We start from the raw sequence: 12,377 nt of genomic DNA, 5'->3' as shown, positions 1-12,377 counted from the left end.
ACTAGGTGTGTTGTGTTCCCTCAGGCTTCGCCAGAGTCCAACAGAAAGACAGCTGATATTGAGATTTGAGAGTCTCCAATGGCTTAGGCCCGAGTTCCCGGAGCTCTGTGCACACAACGACACCTCTCCTCCTCAACTGTATTTAAAAAATTACCCATGAAGTTAACTTGCTTTTGTTTTTTAGATTTTATATTTACTTTTTATTTATGTACATGAGAGAAATGTGCATATGACTGCAGGTGCCTGCAACGGCCACAAGAGGGCAGTGTATCCCTTGCAGCTGTGGTTATCGGTCTTTGTGAGGGGCCCGACAGGGGTTGCTAGCCAAATCTAGGACTTCTGGAACAGCAATAAGAGCTATTAACCACTGAGCCAAGTCTCAGGTGTGTTTCTAGGCTCTGCCAGAGCCAGATCAGTCTTTAAAGTTGAGGAAACGCAAACAAGGCTTCAACCTCCAGAAGCATTCCATCAGTGCTGCCTTCGGTGCCCTACTCAGGTCTAAGGGAAGCATGAGGGGCAGACACCCCAACTGAGGCTGCTCCGGAAGGCAGGTGTCCTGACAGCAAGCGGTGCCTCCTGCCAGCAGGGCATACCCTTCAAATGAGCGACATTCCAGACAGAATCTGTGCCTGCCAATGGTCATGGCAGTGCAGGATGGAGGTTGATCCCGAAGGGAGGATGTGGCGCGCTAGCCACGTGGTATGCTTACCAAGGGCTGAATGCATTTTATTAATGCTTTATATGACTTGAGTCTCCACATCTGCTGTATTTGGAGTCCATACCTCATACATGGGGTGCCCATTGCTATCTCTTGAAAAAACCTGCAATCCAGGTTGTTTTCAGCTCCCCTCTCTGACCTTCCGCAGTAGAATTTCTTGTCATCATTACTCAGAGAGAGAGATGCATGGTGTGTACCCACATGGAGATCACTGTGTCTGTGGACCACAGGAAAATGACTGTGTGTGTGGACCACAGGGAGATCATTGCATGTGTCGACCACAGGGGGATTACTACGTGTGGACCAGGTATATCACTGTATGTATGGACCACGGGGAGATCACTGCGTGTGTGGAACACGGGGAGATCACTGTGTGTTTGGACCACAGGGAAATCACTGAGTGTTTGGTCCACAGGGAGATCACTCCATGGTGTGGGCACAAGACTCCAGGCTCCGTTCCAAACCCAGGGGACACAGGGTGGAGAAAATGGTCAATACTGGAGAGAGTTCAGACATGACCATCACATGTTAATCAGGAAACTGGACAGGAAAAAAAGGAGTATCCCCTCCCCTGTTAGAGCCTGAGGGATCCCCAGAACAAATACCAACTTAAATACGGTGTGTTTCAGAAGTTTCCTAAGATAGTGTGATTTTGCTAAGACAGGACATTGCTGATCCATTATATGCGCCCCCCCCTTCTTTTTTTAAGACAAGAATCTCCACATAGCCCTGGCTGTTATGGAACTCACTCTGTAGACCAGGCTGGCCTCAAACTCACAGTCTGTCTCTGCCTCCCGGGTTCTGGGAGTAAAGGCAGGCGCCACCACACTCAGGCAATGCTATAGCTCTTTATGAGTGATAAGATAAACCAATGTGAAAATTTGTTTCAAGACTGTAGTATGTTAACTATTGCTGAACCTATACAGTACAGTTTTTCCTAAGTGCGGGCAAGTTCAAAGCTTTTTCATAGCAAAATTTATTTTAGAACTGTCCCAGAAAGCCACATGTGCTAATAAACATAGTGTGTGTGTGTGTGTGTGTGTACTCATTGGAAGAGAATACAGAGTATACAGAGAACAGAGATGTTCAATGATCTAGGAGGTATGGGAGGTGGTGCGGTGTCTCACGCGTTAAACGATGCTACAGCGCCACCTAGTGGGAAGAGTGCGCCATGCCTTCGCCAGCTGCGAAGATTCTGAGCGCCAAGGTTTTCAAACCATGGAACGCGGGCGTCATGAACATTTTCAACAAGAAAAGGTTTCAGAATGAAAAATTCCCCAAATAAATTCAAAATCGAAAACCTAACGAATCGAGGGCGCTTCTAGCCTGTGCTGCATGCTGGCACCCCAGTGCAGCCTTGGAAGGAACACACAACGTTCACATCTGAGCTCACTGGTGCCCTCTTGTGGCCATCAGCAGCACCTGCATGCACCTGTTTGCACAGACATTCACAAAATTAAAAAGAAAAACTTTAAAAAATAAATAAAACATGTTTCAAAAACTCAACCAGGAAAGATCTCCACCATCCATGAAGAGTTGCTTTTCTTTTCCCTTTGGCAGTGGTGTCTGGACATTCCCACATTCTTGGAGATTTACAAATGTATCAGGTGACACTTCTTGGGAACCATGAGCCTCTCAGCTTCCAGTCCTGTGCACGGGAGCCATGAGCCTCCTGGCTTTCCGCCCGGCACACTGTAGGTGTCTCCACTTACACGAATCCTCCTGTCCAGTTCGGAGCATAGTGCAGTCCACAGGTTTCAAACCATGGCGTCGTTTTCAGAGCCCTGTATTTTCCATGCTGCTGTCTGGTCCTCTCCTGATTCCCACCACTTTTCCAGATATCCAGGACTCGATGAGCCTTCTGCTAATGGGATCCGCCGTGTTCTGTGCCCGGGACTAGGTGTGTTGTGTTCCCTCAGGCTTGGCCAGAGTCCAACAGAAAGACAGCTGATCTAGAGATTTGAGACTCTCTAATGGCTTAGGCCCGAGTTCCCGGAGCTCTGTGAACACAGACGACACCACCTCAATTGTATTTTTTAAATTACTCGTGCCGGGCGGTGGTGGCGCACGCCTTTAATCCCAGCACTTGGGAGGCAGAGGCAGGCGGATCTCTGTGAGTTCGAGACCAGCCTGTTCTACAAGAGCTAGTTCCAGGCCAGGCTCCAAAACCACAGAGAAACCCTGTCTTGAAAAACCAAAAAAAAAAAATTACTCGTGAAGTTAACTTGCTTTTGTTTTTGGATTTTATATTTACTTTTTATTTATCTACATGAGAGGAGTGTGCATATGACTGCAGGTGCCTGCGTCGGCCACAAGAGGGCGCAGTGTCCCTTGGAGCAGCGGTTATAGGTGGTTGTGAGGGGCCCCACAGGGGTTGCTAGCCAAATCTAGGTAATCTGGAAGAGCAGTAAGCGCTCTTAACCACTGAGCCACCTTTCGGCTGTGTTTCTAGGCTCTGCCAGAGGCAGATCAGTCTTTAAAGATGAGGAAACGCAAACAAGGCTCCAAACTCCAGAAGCACTCCATCATTGCTGCCATCCGTGCCCTACTGAGACCTGAGGGAAGCATGAGGGGCAGACACCCCAACTGAGGCTGCTCCAGAAGGCAGGTGTCCTGACAGCGAGCGATGCCTCCTGCCAGCAGGGCATACCCTTCAGATGAGCGACATTCCAGACAGAATCTGTGCCTGCCAATGGTCATGGCAGTGCAGGAAGGAGGTTGTTGCCTAAGAGAGGATGTGGGTGGTGCGCTAGCCACGTGGTATGCTTACCTAGGGCTGAATGCATTTTATTAATGGTTTGTATGACTTGAGCCTCCACGTCTGCTGTATTCAGAATCCAAACCTCATACAGGGTGGGCCCAACGCTATCTCTTGTATAAACCTGCAATCCAGGCTGTTTTCAGCTCCCCTCTCTGACCTTCCGCAGGGGAAGTTCTTGTCATCATTACTCAAAGAGAGCTGCATGGTGTGTACCCACAGGGAGATCACTGTGTGTGTGGACCACAGGGGATAACTATGTGGTTCGGGCACAAGGCTCCAGGCTCTGTCCCAAGCCCAGGGGACACAGGGTGGAGAGGATGGTCTTATCTGGAGAGAGTTCAGACATTACTATTACTTGTTAATCAGGAAACTGGACAGCAGCAAAAGAAGTATTCCCTCCCCTCGTTAGAGCCTGAGGGATCCCCAGAACAAATACCACCTTAAATACGTTGTGTTTCAGAACTTTCCTAAGATAGTGTGATTTTGCTAAGCACAAGACATTACTGATCGATCCTATGCGCCACCCCCCCTTTTTTTTTTAAAGACAAGAATCTCCACATAGCCCTGGTTGTTATGGAACTCACTCTGTGGACCAGGCTGGCCTCAAACTCACAGTCTGCCTCTGCCTCCCGAGTTCTGGGAGTAAAGGCAGGCGCCAACACACTCAGGCAATGCTATAGCTCTTTATGAGTGATAAGATAAAACATTGTGAAAATTTGTTTCAAGACTGGATTATGTTAACTACTGCTGAACCTATACAGTACAGTTTTTCATAACTGTGGGCAAGTTCAAAGCTTTTCCATAGCAAAATTTATTTTAGAGCTGTCCCAGAAATCCACATGTGCTAATAAATATAATGTGTTTGTGTGTTTGTGTGTTTGTGTGTGTGTGTGTGTACTCAGTGGAAGAGAATACAGAGAAAGGAGATGTTCAAAGCTCTAGCAAGGATGGGAGGTGGTCCGGTCCCTCACGCGTTGAACGATGCGACAGCGCCACCTAGTGGGAAGAGTGCGCCATGCCTTTGCCAGCTGCGAAGATTCTGAGCTCCAAGGTTTTCAAACCTGGAACGCGGGCGTCATGAACATTTTCAGCAATAAAAGGTTTCAGAATGCAAATTCCCCAAAATAAATTCAAAATCGAAGACCTAACGAATCTAGGGTGCTTCTAGCCTGTGCTGCATGCTGGCACCCCAATGCAGCCTTGACAGGAACACACAACGTTCACACCTGAGCTCACTGTCGGAAAGACCAACAAACGCTGCCTGAAAGACCGACGCTCATGTTGCAGACTCTTCTACGTGACGAACCGCACTGTTTGCTCTCTCTATACACTGTTTCTGCTCTTACAGATCATGACGGATTGATGATGGAAAGCAAACACTTGATATTTCCTTGTCATTCCTCAGCACGTAATTATCAAATCAGTCTATCTCCAGACTGTATTAGGTTAGACAAGCTACCGAATCCATCTAGCCAACATGCAATCTGCTCTTTCTCTAAATAAGTAAATAAGGAGTAAAATTACGTATACAAAACAAATCTTTTAAGATAAACTTGTTACTATCAATGTTTGATTTCTATGCCTACCTTCTATAAATTTGTAAATTACTGTCTATGTGTTTGGTTTGAATGTCTATTTTTCATACTCATAAACTCGGGATGACAAACATTTCTCAGGTGGGTATGGAAGATGGCACAGCAGGCAAAGGAGCTGGCTGCCAAGCCTCAGAACTCCAGTTTGATCCCCAGAACCCACATGATGGAAGGAGAAACCCAGCCTCTTCCTAGTGTCTTATGACCTACACGCACGCACGCACACACGCACACACACACACACTCACACACGTTTTCTAAAATAATCTAAGACTTGAGAGATGGCTCAGCGGTTAAGAGCACTGGCTGCTGTTCCGGAGGTCCTGAGTTCAATTCCCAGCAACTCACACTGTCACTAACTCCAGTGCCAGGGGTTTCCGACGACCTCTTCTGCCGTCCGTGAACACCAGGCACACACGTGATTTTCATACATACAAGCAGACATAGCATTCACACACATAAAGAGAAATAAATAAAAACAAAGCCCAAATCCAAAAACCAATCAAAGAAAAAGATGTCCGCCAAGGATTCAAGGTGCAGTCAGTAGACAGGAGTCAACCTGTAACCTGAGTATTTGACAGAGATTGTCGCTTAGTAAGTCATGGGGGGAGCACCTACAGCCAACTAAGGACAACCCAGAAGCCTTCCCGGGCTGAGTGAGAGCACCCATGAAAGGCAAATGTGGAAGGCGCTGCCTCTCACTTCGGCACCAGAACCCAGGGCAAGCACCATGAGGCCCTGGCTGACAGACGACATCCCTTCTATCCTGGGGTACAGTCTGGAGTGGACCGGAGGCCGAGGCCAGTGCATGGAGGGAAGGCGTGTCCCTAACACGAAGCTGGGACCGAGACCCTTGAGTGGCTTCCCTAACCACCAACTGCAGCCACCAGAATTCCAGCAGACCCCAGCAGCCAGCGTTTTCCTCGGGCAGCGTCCTTCCCGCGCCCTCTGCTGGCAACACCTAACATTGCGCTGGCTGCAAAGGACAGGGCTGTGAGAAGATGGACTCTGAGCTGAGAGGCAACAGGTGGGGAGGCACGGGCGCCTCGTGATGAGCGCCGCTGATAAAGACGGAAAGCAAGGTTTGGAAACACAGAATTAAGAAAATTTGGTGAGAGGCTAGAAAGACAGCTCAGCAAGCTGTTCTTCCACAGGACCCAGGTTTTATTCCCAAGAAGCTCACAACCATATGTGACTCCAGTTCCAGGACATCCGGCATCCCCTAATGGCCCCCACCGACACAAAGTATCCATAGTATCCATAAAAATAAAAAGATAATCCTTACATTCTCAGGGTCTTACCTTCTCAGGCAGCCCCTCACAGTTGTGTCCGGGGGTTATCTCTAGGTGAGTTTAGAATCTGCGGAGTGGACAGTTAGCACTAACCACCGCTATGCTAGATAAAATAATCAAGGGCTGAGTATGGGCAGCGGTGTGTGAGACCCTCGTGCAGCCTGCTCCGCAGCCCTACTGGGGAGGATTCCAACCCGCTCAGAAATATTAGGAAGGTGTGATCTTCAAAGTCAAGTATGAAAACATACGTCCCTGGGATTTGTGGCGTGACAAACAGCCGGATGACAACTCTGGCTAAGAATTCTGGAAACACCTTCCCAACTGCAGCAATATATCTCGGGATAGCTTCTTCAAGTCAGAGTCTGAGACAAGCACAGAGGAAAATGGGTCTTTGCAGTATGAAGTACTTGAAGTGCTTGACGTGGAAGAAAAAAAATGATGTGAGCCGTTTAGTGTTGGGAAGAAACCCCAGGGCACTGAGGGACCAGCAGCCGTGCAAATGCTCAACGGTTCTCATTTTAATTGCAGAAGGTTTCCTTCTCTTTAATTGTAAGTCACTGGACACCATGTGCGTCTGAGGCTACTTTCTGACCATCAGATATGAAGAATTAAGAAGAAGAGTACATGGATACTCAGGACCTTCCAGGGTAGTTGGATGGCCATGTGCGACCCATGTACCTAAAACAAACACAAGAAATGAACACCATCACCTGGGAGATTGTTTACCTAGATAAAATGAGATCTAAAGAGGAGAGAGAAATATAAGGTGGGAGGAGACAGGAGCTCAGGGTTCAGTCTGAGAATTCATAGGAACAGGATCATTCTTTGGTCTGAAGCAGAGGTAAGAACTAGTGGCTGGCTGCTCTGCTTCTTTGATCTTTCTGCTTTCATGCCTGATCGTTAACTCCAGGTTTTTATTATAAAGACCAATTAGAATTCGTGCTACAGTGGGATTAAAGGGCATGCAACACTACGCCTCACTAAAAACAGTTTCTTAATAAAAATCAATAAACAAGAAGAATGTAAGACTTTGATTGGAGATTAGAGCTACTCGATGGGAAAAGTGCCTGGAAACTCAGTGGCAGGTTCATAGACCTGTGATCCCAACATCAGAACAGGTGAACATGGGGACGTGCATTGCTCTGTATGACACTGCCCGAGGCTCTGCACCTGCTCACTCGGCTTTCTAAGTTCCTCTGTGTAATCCCTTCCTGTTTACTACACATAAGCAACCTCTATGCCAGGGCGTTAAACGCTGCTTGGTAGATACAAACTGCTAAGGGATAAAACAGAACACTGAGGCTGGAGAGAATGGCTTGGAAGATAAGGGCAGCACTCTGATTTTGGGAAGGACCCGGGTTTAGGTCCCAGCATCCACACTCAGGTTCACAACCATCTGTAACTCCTCTTCTGTGTTCAGTAAGCACTGGGTACACATGTGGTGTGCAGACATATACAAGCAGGCAAACACTCGTGCACATAAAAATAAATACTTAAATAGAAAAACAATGCAGGGGCTTTGAACCCTACTAGTGGTAGCGATGGCCTGGTGCATGCATGTTGCAGCTCCTGAGTGAGACTGTGGACTCTTTAGGAATTGATATACATTAAGGCACTAAAGAAGTGCACTAAATTTAAAACAATCAAGGCTGGAGAGATGGCTCAGTGGTAAAGGCACTTGCTGCTCTTGCAGAGGAGCCAAGTTCAATCAATTCTCAGCACCCACAATGGCAACTCACAACCACCTAGCAAATTCAGGCTCATGGGGATCTGGTGCCCTCTTGTGGCCTTCAGCAGCACCTGCATGCACCTGTGTGCACAGACATTCCCAAAATTAAAAAGTAAAACCTTAAAAAATAAATAACACATGTTTCAAAAACTCAACCAGAAAGATCTCCACCACCCATGAAGACTGGCTCTTACCTTTGGCAGTGGGGTCTGGACATTCCCACATTCTTGGAGATTTACAAATGTATCAGGCAAAACCTCCTAAAGCCATGAGCCCATCAGCTTCCTGTAGGTGCACGGGAGCCCTGAGACTCTCGGCTTCCTGTCCGGCACACTGTAGGTGTCTCCGCTTACATGAATCCTCCTGTCCAGAGCTGAGCACGGTGCAGTCCACACGTTTCAAACCATGGCCTCGTGTTCAGAGCCCTGTATTTTCCATGGTGCTGTCTGGTCCTCTCCTGATTCCCACCACTCTTCCAGATACCCAGGACTCGATGAGCCTTCTGCTAATGGATCTGCCGTGCTCTGTGCCCGGGACTAGCTGTGTTGTGTCCCCTCAGGCAAGGCCAGAGTCCAACAGAAAGACAGTTGCTCTTGAGATTTGAGAGTCTCCAATGGCTTAGGCCCGAGTTTCCGGAACTCTGTGAACACAGACGACACCTCTCCTACTCAACTGTATTTTTAAAATTACCCATGAAGTTAACTTGCTTTTCTATTTTAGATTTTATATTTACTTTTTTTTTATGTGCATGAAAGGAGTGTGCATATGACTGCAGGTGCCTGCATGGGCCACAAGAGGGCAGTGTATCCCCTGCAGCTGTGGTTATAGGTTGTTGTGAGGGGCCGACAGGGTTTGCAAGTCAAATCTAGAACTTCTGGAAGAGCAGTAAGCGCTCTTAACCTCTGAGCCAACTCTCGGGTGTGTTTCTAGGCTCTGCCAGAGGCAGATCAGTCTTTAAAGATGAGGAAACGCAGACAAGGCTCCAAACTCCAGAAGCGCTGCCTTCGGTGCCCTACTGACATCTGAGGTAAGCATGAGGGGCAGACACCCCAACTGAGGCTGCTCCGGAAGGCAGGTGTCCTGACAGCGAGCGATGTCTCCTGCCAGCAGGGCATACCCTTCAGTTGAGAAATATTCCAGACAGAATCTGTGCCTGCCAATGGTCATGTCAGTGCAGGAAGGAGGTTGATCCCGAAGGGAGGATGTGGATGATGCTCTAGCCACGTGGTATGCTTACCAAGGGCTGAATGCATTTTATTAATGGTTTATATGACTTGAGCCTCCACGTCTGCTGTATTCAGAGTCCATACCTCATACATGGTGTGACCACTGCTATCTCTTCTAAAAACCTGCAATCCACGTTGTTTTCAGCTCCCCTCTCTGACCTTCTGCAGGGGAAGTTCTTGTCATCATTACTCAGAGAGCTGCATGGTGTGTACCCACAGGGAGATCACTGCGTGTGTGGACCACAGGGAGATCATTGTGTCTTTGGACCACAGGGAGATCATTGCGTGTGTGCACCACAGGGAGATCACTCCATGTTGTGGGTACAAGGCTCCAGGCTCTGTCCCAAGCCCAGGGGACACAGGGAGCAGAGGATGGTCATTACTGGAGAGTTCAGACATGACTATCACATGTTAATCAGGAAACTGGACAGCAGAAAAAGAAGGAGTACCCCCTCCCGTGTTAGAGCCTGAGGGATCCCCAGAACAAATACCAACTTAAATACGGTGTGTTTCAGAACTTTCCTAAGATAGTGTGATTTTGCTAAGCCCAGGACATTACTGATCCATCCTATGCGCCCCCCCCCCTTCTTTTTAAAGACAAGAGGCTCCACATAGCCCTGGCTGTTCTGGAACTCCATCTGTAGACCAGGCTGGCTTCAAACTCACAGTCTGCCTCTGCCTCCCTGGTTCTGGGAGTAAACGCAGGCGCCACCACACTCAGGCAATTCTATAGCTCTTTATGAGTGATAAGATAAAACAATATGAAAATTTCTTTCAAGACTGGAGTATGTTAACTATTGCTGAACCTATACAGTACAGTTTTTCTTAACTGTGGGCAAGTTAAAAAGCTTTTCCATAGCAAAATTTATTTTAGAGCTGTCCCAGAAAGCCACATGTGCTAATAAACATAGTGTGTGTGTGTGTGTGTGTGTGTGTACTCATTGGAAGAGAATACAGAGAATACAGAGAAAGGAGATGTTCAAAGCTCTAGCAGGGATGGAGGTGGTGCGGTCTCTCACACGTTGAACGATGCGACAGCGCCACCTAGTGGGAAGAGTGCGCCATGCCTTCGCCAGCTGCCAAGATTCTGGGCTCCAAGGTTTTCAAACCGTGGAACGCGGGCGTCATGAACATTTTCAACAATATAAGGTTTCAGAATGAAAAATTCCCCAAATAAATTCAAAATCGAAGATCTAACGAATCTAGGGTGCTTCTAGCCTGTGCTGCATGCTGGCACCCCAGTGCAGCCTTGGAAGGAACACACAACGTTCACACCTGAGCTCACTGGTGCCCTCCTGTGGCCATCAACAGCACCTGCATGCACCTGTTTGCACAGACATTCACAAAATTAAAAAGTAAAACTTTAAAAAATAAATAAATAAAACATGTTTCAAAAACGCAACCAGGAAAGATCTCCACCATCCATGAAGAGTTGCTCTTCCCTTTTACAGTGGTGTCTGGACATTCCCACATTCTTGGAGATTTACAAATGTATCAGGCAACATTTCGTGAGCACCATGAGCCTCTCAGCTTCCAGTCCTGTGCATGGGAGCCATGAGCCTCTTGGCTTCCTGTCCGGCACACTGTAGATGTCTCCGCTGACACGAATCCTCCTGTCCAGAGCTGAGCGCAGTGCAGTTCACAGGTTTCAAACCATGGCATCGTTTACAGAGCCCTGTCTTTTCCTTGGTGCTGTCTGGTCCTCTCCTGATTCCCACCACTCTTCCAGATACCCAGGACCCGATGAGCCTTCTGCTAATGGGATCCGCCGTGTTCTGTGTGTTGTGTGTCCCCTCAGGCTTGGCCAGAGTCCAAGAGAAAGACAGCTGCTCTTGAGATTTGAGAGTCTCCAATGGCTTAGGCCCGAGTTCCCGGAGCTCTGTGCACACAGACGACACCTCTCCTCCTCAACTGTACTTTTAGAATTACTCATGAAGTTAACTTGCTTTTGTTTTTGGGCTTTATATTTACTTTTCATTTATGTTCATGAGAGGTGTGTCCCTATGACTGCAGGTGCCTGAATCGGCCACAAGAGGGCACTGTATTCCTTGGAGCTGTGGTTATAGGTGGTTGTGAGGGACCCAACAGGGGCTGCAAACCAATACAAGTCGTCTGGAAGAGCTGTAAGCGCTCTTAACCACTGAACCACCTCTTGGCTATGTTTCTAGGCTCTGTCAGAGGCAGATCAGTCTTTAAAGATTAGGAAATGCAGACGAGGTTCCAAACTCCTGAAGCACTCCATCAGTGCTGCCGTCGGTGCCCTACCGAGATCTGAGGAAAGCACGAGGAGCAGAAACCCCAGATGAGGATGCTCCAAAGGCAGGTGTCCTGAGAGCAAGCGATGCCTCCTGCCAGCAGGGCATACCCTTCAGATGAGAGACATTCCAGACAATCTGTAACTGCCAATAGTCATGTCAGTGCAGGAAAGAGGTTGATCCCGAAGGGAGGATGTGGGTGGCTCATTAGCAACGTGGTATGCCTGCCAAGGGCGGGATGCACTTTACTAATGCTTTATATGACTTGAGTCTTCATGTCTGCTGTACTCGGAGTCCATACCTCATACAGGGTGGGCCCATTGCTATCTCTTGTAAAAACCAGCAATTCAGGATGTTTTTAGCTCCCCTCACTGAACTTCCAGCGGAGAAGTTCTTCTCATTATTACTCAGAGAGAAATCTACGTGGTGTACACCCACAGAGAGATCACTGTGTATGTGAACCACAGAGAGATCACTGTGTATGTGAACCACAGGGGGATCACTGCGTGTGTGAACCACAGGGAGATCACTGCGTGGTGCGGGAACAAGGTTCCAGGCTCTGTCCCAAGCCCAGGGACACAGGGTGGAGAGGATGGTCTTATCTGGAGAGAGTTCAGACATGACCATCACATGTTAATCCGGAAACTGGAGAGCAGAAAAAGAAGGAGTATCCCCTCCTGTGTTAGAGCCTGAGGGATCCCCAGAACAAATACCAAGTGAAATATGGTGTGTTTCCAGAAATTTCCTATGATATGTGGATTGCTAAGCCCAGGACATTACTGATCCATCCTATGTGCCCCCCCC

At 48.0% G+C, this 12,377-nt stretch overlaps 1 pseudogene; it reads left to right on the top strand.

The window, feature by feature from the left end:
* The first annotated feature begins 6,599 nt into the window (after positions 1-6,599).
* LOC130890431 (nicotinamide riboside kinase 1-like) lies at positions 6,600-8,364 on the top strand (annotated as a pseudogene).
* Positions 8,365-12,377: the final 4,013 nt, after the last annotated feature.

This window comes from Chionomys nivalis, chromosome 19 (assembly GCF_950005125.1).
Source record: "Chionomys nivalis chromosome 19, mChiNiv1.1, whole genome shotgun sequence".
Classification (NCBI taxonomy): Eukaryota; Metazoa; Chordata; class Mammalia; order Rodentia; family Cricetidae; genus Chionomys; species Chionomys nivalis.
Note: the sequence above shows the minus strand (reverse complement) of the source record. Positions and strands in the feature narration are given on the sequence as shown.